Raw genomic sequence first — 9480 nt, forward strand, 5'->3', positions numbered from 1 at the left:
CAGGAAACACACTTAACCGCACCAATTCCATTCTAATTCCAGTACAGGTGACCACTGAGCAACGTGGGGCACTAACCCTTGCACAGTCAAAATGCGTGTATAACTTCGACTCTCCCAAAACTTAATAACTAATAGCCTACTGTTGACCGGAAGCCTTACTGATAACATTAAAAGTTGATTAACACATATTTTATATATGTATTATATACAGTATTTTTATAATAAAGTAAGCTAAGGAAATAAAATGTTATTAAAATCATGAGGAAGAAAAAATATATTTACAGTATTTGTTTAAAAAATCTGTGTATAGGCGGACCCATGTAGTTCAAACACATGTTGTTCAAAGGTCAGCTCTACTTCCAGTCCTTGGAGAGGTTATGTTCTCTGAGCGGGACTTTTCCTGTCTGTAAAACTATGTATCTAGTCCTTGTTCTAAAGGTAAGGTGGCTGTATAATTTATCATCTAAACTTGGATATTTCTGAGAGTGAGAAGGGGTGCCATTTATTGTCTTGGTAAGAAAACAAGCATTAGTCAGGTTGTCAGGGGCAAATTGGAATGTGTGGTCAACTTACAGGTGAGTTTAAAAAAGGTAATAGAGATAAAAATGGAGATAGGCAGAGATAGAGACAGAGATGGAGAGGGTAGAGATAGAGGTGCAGAACACACATACTTAAGCAAATTAGGAGTTTACTATTTTTCACAAGTCAGTGGGTAGTCCAAAGTTGATACAGAAATTCCATGAGTCCATCAGGGACCAAAGTTTCTTTTATTGTTTTGCTCATGCATTCTTAATTTGTGCTTAGTTACAAATTGGTTTCTCCGTCTAAGAGTGAGGCAAAAGGCCTCTGTGTGGGGGGCTGGGTAATGTGGTTTTTAAGCCGGGCACATTACCTTTCCAACAAGATCATAATACTACATTATAAGCGATTAGCAGTTTCTTTCAAGTGTTTATACAAGTAATTTGTGAACTCTAAAGCAAGAAGCAAATGTAAAACAATGTTTTTACATTTGTAAAACATGCTTTCTTTGAGTCAGTTTCAGACATATTTACTCTCAACGGGATATGAAAGAAGAATATTTAAATTTTACCTAATTTAATCTAAGAATTGGATGCAGGCTTTTTTTTTTTTTAACATTACATTTTTTTAAAACATGTTTACTAGCCTCTACTTGATAATTTCTGATTTCAGGTTTAAAATTTAATCTGGTTAACGGATTATAACACAGCTCAGTATTATTGTCTAGAAAACATACCTCTGAGAACAGAAAAATAAATGATGAACTAATGAAAACATAACAACATTAACAATGTCAATAGTCAATCTTTTGTTAGAACCAGGGTGATATTTCCATTAATCGAGAAATGCAATCAATACCTTACTCAGGCTTTGTCTCAGGAAATCAAGTAATTCTTCCCACCAAAAAGAGATAGAAAGAAACTAAATTTCTCTTCAACTGAATGACTCTTGACTTAAGATTTTTTACAAAGATTTTTTACAAGATTTTTTACAAGATTTTTTACAAAGCAGGAAACTGAGGAACTTTTCCTTTTGTTTTGAATTGCTGCTGCTCGTACAACTCTCCAGTTATTCCCATATTCATTTAGGATCATGACTACCAAAAAGCAACAGGGAAAGATTCGCAAGGTGCACTGCATCTTGGGAAATTAATTTCCAAACTAAAATACTCTGAACAGAAGCAGAGCAGTCTTAGAAGCTTAGATAAGAGTGCACGCTGAGGACCGCAGCTTTTCCTGCATTGCATTACTTTGTCATGGGAGAGAATCAGATAGCAGGAGTAGGAAAGGTCCCACCTAGTACAGCGGAACGTTACAAAATGCATGCCTGTACACAATAAAAACGGTCTGGTAGCCTTGCACTTACACTAACCCTCCACTCCTTCATCTATTCAGCAGATATTTACTGAACATCTGCTACACACACGAACAGCCTAGACGTGGGGAATACAGCAGTAAACAAAAAAGACGAAGTCCCTATCCTTCAAGGAGCTACATTCTAATGGAGGGACATGGATGCACACAAAAACAAATAAATATCAGGTGGTGAAGGTGAAGGAGTGAAAAATTAAGAAAGGCAAGGGGAGTAGGTGGTGCTGTACAAGAAGTAGTCACTATTTTATATGTGGGGCCAGGGAAAGCCATTTGATTAAGTACACTCGAGAAGGTGGTTTACAGGAAGCAATCCAGCAGCCCGAGGATGCTGAGAGGGAGGCCTGAGCACTTTGCACTTGCCAATTCTCTCTACTCAGCACGCCCCTCCCTAAGTTACCTGCATGATTTCTCCCTCATCTCCTTCAGCTTTTAGGAAGAAAAAGCAAATCATCTACATACAAAAAGAGAATCAGAGTGCTGACCATAGACTCTCAAGAGAAAACAGAAAATGTCTATCTTCAGTCTTTGTAATTTGAGATAATAATGTTTTTATTACATAAATCTTAACCTTTGCAACCAAAAGCATTACTGTTAGGGCTAGGAAGTGGTGGACTCAAAGCCATCACTTGGAGGTCTGAACCCCCAATGGCCATGAGGTTTTCCTTCGAGGGCTGCCATACTACATAACGAGACTATTCATAGGGAATTCTATATCCTGACCAAACTGTGCAGCAAGACTGCTCTCTGCCCACTGCATCATTGTCCAGTGATGCAGGAAAGAAGGAAAAAGCCGTACACGATTTGTCCTACATTTACAGTTTCTCACTCTCTCGCTTCTCTTCCCATAGCACACGGTTTCTATTTTCATAGTCTATTCTAGCACCTATTTCACTGTTGTGCAATTTTTTTTATGCATATTGGTGTTTAGTAGGTGGTAGATTACTTGAGGACATGCATAGAATATTGGCCGTCTTTGCTATCTCAGTGTTATATGAATAATTATTGGATAAGTGACTCAGTAAATTTAAAAAATTAGAAATTTTGTTAAGCCTCCATTCCCTTTTTTTGTCTGTATATTCTTTTTCTCACATATTTCCGAGTCCAAAACATGTGACAGAATATAATTCAGCAATTGCCAAAACAGCTTCAAAACAGTCGTGTCCACTTATTCAGGGCATGCTTGTGAACGAACAGCCTTTCATCTCTGTTAAGTAGCCATTCTTTTTAGAGAAGATGACATTATAATTGTAGCCATACAACTGGCCAGACACAGATAGTTTGTTGTTTTCCTAAAGCCAAATAAAGAGCTTTTCAAGCTGTTTGTCAGAATCATTGGAGCAGAGTGTTTGAACTCAGTTTTGGCAACAGAAGGTACTGATGAAGAAAATGCACCAAAAATATTAATGACTCCTTTTCTTGGCATCTTATATTCTTTTTTTTTTTTTAAAAAAAAAAACAGGTTAAATTAAGAAGTGTTCAATATATAAAATTTGGCAAATCCAGGAAAACACACAAAAAAATTCATGACACTATGATAATTATTAACATATTAGTGTATATACTCTTTACATTTTGTTGGACATTTGAGTTGTCAATTTTTTTCTCATTAAAATCTATAATGCTGATTTTTTTCTTTAGAATTAATTCTTAGGAATGGAGAGGAGTCTGATTATTTAGTACATTGAAAACTCAATACACTGTTCTTGGAAAGTTTGATATGGCCACAAGATTTGGTGAACAAATACCACATGAATATATCTAGCCTCCTGAAGCCGCAGTGGTGACTAGCGTCATACACCAATGGCTATTTTTCACAAGCCAAGGCCCCATCGGTGCTGCTGTAGCAAAAATGACTCAATGAGTACAGCAGGCTACACAGCAGGTACAGCTCCTATGGCAAGTCCAGCTGCGAAAGGGATTAAAATATCAGGAAATGAATCATATTATTTTACAGATTTTTAAATTTATCTTTTTGGTACTGGTGGGTGGAATCCATCTTGCTCTGTTTATTTTCATTCTTACCTGGAACTATAGGCCAAAGTTTATATTGTAGAGGCAGCTAAGATTCACATGGCCCTCAGATCCCTAGAGTATTAGATTCTAACTTAAATGTGCCAGGCCAGGCATAGGTGGTTGGCACTCTGGTTGTGAGTCCAAATTCTATTCTAGTTTATCCTCTTTTGAACTTTATCCAGTATCAAGAAGGGACTGTAGAAGGGCTGACCTCTTACATTCATTAATAGCGAGCTCACATTGACTCTAGGTTTTTAATATCATATGCTCTATTTATGTTTTGTTTGTCAAGAACTCAGAGTTTTGTGTACTAGTCAGCTTGGGCTGCCATAAAAAAAAAAATACCATAAATTAGCTGGCTTAAACAACAGAGGTTTATTTTCTCACAGTTCTGGAAGCTAGAAGTCCAAGATCAAAGTCTAGTGGATTTGATTCTGGTGCGAGCCCTCTTCTTGGCTTGCAAACAGGTTGCCTTCTTCTGTGTTCTTACATGGTAGAGAGAGAGAGAGCTCTGATATCTCTTTTTATAAGAACACTCATCCTAGAGGATCAGAGCCCTGCCTTTGTGAACTTATTTAACTACATATATGTTGAAGCTATATATGTTGAAGCTGTAACCCCTAAGGTGACTGTATTTGTAGTGAACTTCCTCACTACAAATACAGTCACCTTAGGGGTTACAGCTTCAACATATATATTTTGGGCAGACTGAATTCAGTCTGTAGCACTTGGGATCTGCCACAAAGGGGTTTACCAACATCAGAAAAAGGGGACTAGAGAGGTATCACCTTTTGGACTCGGGGGCAAGATTAAGTCAATGCAATTGTTATAATTACTGATAGGCTGAGAAGAAGTGTAAGCAGGCTGTGGTTGGACAGTGTCTCTAGGAATCAAGCTTGCTTAGATTTTATAAGGGAAACTCGACTGCTTAGTAAAATAAAAAAGAGTGAATTTTGAAATTAGAGCAAAAACAGAAGTGTGGGAATAAAAGAAAAATAAAATAGCTTCCTTCCTAAAAGATTAAAATGTTAGTGGCCAAGTTAGGAGTTTGGGAGTGACCAGCTGACAAAGGAAGATAAAGAAAAAGAAGCTGGACCCAAATCAAAGAGTTCTCAGAGACTTCAAAATAAGGCAAGATTGTAGTCACTGATAAATCAGAAAGAATGGCTAGAGTCAAGTCCCTAACCTAAGAGAAAAAGGCAACAAACATCTCAGAGAGCAAGTGACTCTCAGAAGGAACCAGATTCAGACGCCTTCCATGACAGCATGCAATAAGCCTTTCTCACCGTAGTCTGAATACCACATCACAGGCAAAAAACTAAGTATAGTGAGCCCTACCTGAAGATCGGGTCTTAGAACTGCAACTTTAAGCAAAATGGCATATTAGGAAACGAATTTTACCCTAGGCTAATTGACATAAACAAAAGTTAAGTTCCCATGACATATTTATGGTCTCAAAAACATCACCAAACTTCTAAGTAAAGACCCAAAACACTTCTAATAGTAAACATTTAAATAAATGTGAACTAAACATACATTTAAGAAAAATTAATAAAAACAAGTAAGAGAATTCTTTTCAAACTCACTTACTCCAGTGCAGGGTCTCAGATGGCCGGAGCCTCTCCTGGCAGCTCAGGGTGCAGGTTGAGACCCACCTGGACAGGATGCCCTTCCATCTCAGGGCTCACTCACACACACTCCCACTCACTCAGACTGGGACACCTGAGACACTTTCATTCACCTAAAAAAAAATAGCAGTGTTGGATTGGTTTTTAATAACTCCACAAAGAAAACAAGCTAGCACTCTTTATGTGTCTAAGATACACAAACCATCTCTCTGTGTTTTAGGGTTTCTTTCAGCGGTATTCATTTGTTGGATGATATATTTTTCCCCCCAAATATATGGTGTTTTGTGCTACTTCGAACACAATGAACTGGCTTATCCTTGCTGGTGAACTTCCCTAAAAGACCAAAAGGGATATTTGAGGAATCTTCACTAACTCTCAAGGCCTATTAGGGTGTCACTCCTGAAATTGCTTCTTATTGCTAGGGAATGAAGAGCCTTAATGGCTTAAAGTAATGGTTTACGAAATGGTACCTCAGTGATCCAGGGGTGTTTAACTTGTAGTCAGGGCAGAACTCACCTACCAGTTCCCTGTCTAGGAGTCAAGTCTCATGATATCTAGACCAGACTCTGCCAGTAACTGGTTATGTGCTGTGGCAAATCATTACTTTATAGTTCTTAATTTCTGAAAATCTGAAAATAAGAGGGTCAGATGGCATTATCCCCAGGAGTCCCTTCCTGCTCCAGAAAGTCACAATTCACAAAAAGAGATTCAGCCTTTATACCTAGCAAAATCAAAAGGTTACATGGCAATGCTGTGAGGATGTCTCTGTGTGTGTGTGTATATGTATATGTATAAGGTAATAATTATATGTATAACATATATAACATACCTATAAAACATCTATAAAATACAATATATGTGTAACAATATATAACATATTTAAATCACAAATTAACATTCTAAGAATCCTGATTCAGTTTCAGTAGCTGAAATATATAACATCCACTGTAATAAAAGTTATTAACTATTATATTTGTTTGCAATGGGTTAATTCCATAATGGCATTGGCTATTATACAGTTTAAGGAAAATTATGGAGTAGAATCTGTCAGCACAAATCTTGAGTAGGAGGAGTGAATGCTTCATAGCACATCGTGTCTCCATGTCCATCTGGTGTTCTGAAATAAGAAAAACCAGGGAGGTCCACAAAACGTGTTTAAACGTGTTTGATGGCACATTGAAAAATGAGAAAATCAGAAGATAATACATATTCATATTTTTTGTTTTATTACCTTTTAGCAAAGGACACCAGACTGAACAAGATATAATTTTATTTTGCCTGAAATAGATTTTAGAGATACTTTCTTCTCACTTGATGAAGACAAACACGTTGTTTCCAGATATTTTATTTTTAATTATAAAAATTCTAATTCCAAATGAAATTATGACTCTAAAAATAATCATTGCCTAAATGCAGATATGCACTTCTCTTGTGCATAATTCCAATCTCAAATTGTTTAAATCAGATTATTTATGTATATAACATTTTGATACAGAATCCTCAACGCAACAACAAAACCACTTTAAAACATAGAAAATCACACACACAAAAAAATAGCTCTACTCTTGTTGCCAAAAGATCAACAGTTCGATGTCTTTCCCATATCACATATATTTATACATTCAAATTATATGTACAACTTTCCCCCAATGATTATTTACATATTACTTTGAGGCTGCTGTATTCATTTAGTAATATAGGATGCACACTTCCCCATAACCATAAATATTTAGCTATAGCTTTTACATAGAATATGTTTAGAAATTAGTTTTATAACTGGATGTTATAAACTCGATGTTCATCCAGTTGATTTTAAAAGATCATTTGCTTCCTTGCTGTATACGACCCTATTGTTCTGTCATTGGGACTGGAATGAAGAGATACGACTTCACAAGATTTCCTTCAAAGACATCTGACACATGGCACCTGATGCACACCAATGGGGCCTTTTGCCCCACTGGGTCCACTAGCTAACTGAGGAGCAGCATGTGGGCAAAGCCCTCGTTAGGTGCTATGTCCTGGGACAGGCTTCTGATGGCTGAAATGCACCCAGAATCAAAGAAGGACATTTCAGGCTTCAGCTGAGCGAGTGGGCCGGAGCTCTGCTTGTGTCAGGGCTATATGGAATCAAGAGCAGCAGGCTGGAGCAGATAGCAAGACTCGGACATCTCATAGAGCTGGACTTTGCATGGAAAGTCTGATTAATTTCTTCAACATTTTACTACCAGAAATGGCTTTCACTCAAAAAAGACTGCTGCTGAACAAATTAGCAGTACCCACACTTTCTGTTTTAGAGCTTTTGCCCCAATTTTGGTGTCTGCTTCCTCCCTCCCCCAGGCCCAAATTCCATATGTGATCTAGCTGCCCCAAATCTCCAGCCAATAGATACCCTTACTCCTACAAAAGCATTGTAGAAATATATGTTTTCTTTCCCAAGCACTATTTAAGACTCAGCTTAATCATAAAATCTTCCCAATTCTCCACTTCACCCAGTCCCCTGAGTTTTTTTCTTTTATCCTAGTGTTAAGTACAGTGCTTGCCTGGCTCACACTAGCGTATCAATAAATACTTGTGGAACTAATGATTAAATGAATGAAAGAGTGACATTAAAAAAATATATATTACATACATATAAAATACACACACACACACACACACACACACACGAATTTCCAGTGCTGCAACAGCAGGCTCTTTTGTTCAAGCTTCTTTCTGAAATCTCTAAAATTCAGCATGGAGTTTTGTGCCTTTTTCTAAGATCATACCTAAGTGGGGAACAGGTTTTACAACACAACTCAGATTTTATAGTGTCACAAAGTTCGCAAAAGGTGTCAAGTTGAATAGTTGAAGGTACTTTATTGCTTCTCAACTTCATTGTGACATTTTTTAAAACATAGGAATTAAATACAGTCTAAGGTCATTTTACTGTTGTCTGCCCCATTTAATCTAAGCAGGATAAAATCTGAAGCTCCTATTTGTCTATCAGACAGTCCTTCTTAAGGTTTAAGAACATAGAAATAACCCTTTTTAAAAAAAAATTTACTTAAGCAATGTGAGTATAATAGTAGTACCCATCACCTTCTCTAATTAATCTTGTCTTCAAATTCCAGTTCTAGTGATTTTAGAATCAAATATTCTCTTTGATGGAAATAGGTACCCAAAGCAGTCTACATTTTCTTTTATTTGACACCTCTTGACTGCATAATGCCTGGTATCTTCCTTAACATATGGACAGTTTCTAAACATTTCTACTATACCAACCAATTTAACAGCCAGAACTATAGTCTTCTTCAGTATTATTTCACTTGCTCTTGAAAAGTACCTAATATACAGATGAGTTAAATAATTTCTTTTCCATAACAGTTTTAGCCGATCTCGTGCCTCTTACATAGATACATCAACTCTAGAGCACATCTATTGGGAAAAACATGCTTTTCCTTTTGTTAGATTATTTTTCAGAAAAAGAAATTATTCCTCATGTTAGAATATTGCTTTCCTTTTTTAAGAGTTATTATTCTGTTTTAAGTAAATGAAAATCATGCATGCTTTAATAAAAATAAACATCCACAGTCTTTGTAAAAATGTTATCACTATTAGTATAGATCAACCTGATCCTCTCACCAAGAATATTTAGTCATTCATTCTCTCTCTCTTCTTTCTCTCAACTCTAGAATTTTTTACAGATTATAACTTGTAATTATTGGATTTGTAAAACATGAATTAGTAATTACAGATATAGACCAAACTTCAAGATAAAACATGGCAAAAGCTGTAGAGAGGATCTTGAAGATCCTAGCCAAATATGTAATCTTAGCAAGGCCTCCTTCGAAGACAAGAAAAGTGAGAGAGGTTAAGTGACTGGGCAATGTCATGGGGTGAATAGATAATTATTCTATACAAAAGCTAAGGTGACAGAAAGTATTTTGTGCAATTTGGAAAAAGCACCG

The sequence above is a fragment of the Pteropus vampyrus genome, unplaced genomic scaffold (assembly GCF_000151845.1).
Source record: "Pteropus vampyrus isolate Shadow unplaced genomic scaffold, Pvam_2.0 Scaffold6, whole genome shotgun sequence".
Taxonomy (NCBI): Eukaryota; Metazoa; Chordata; class Mammalia; order Chiroptera; family Pteropodidae; genus Pteropus; species Pteropus vampyrus.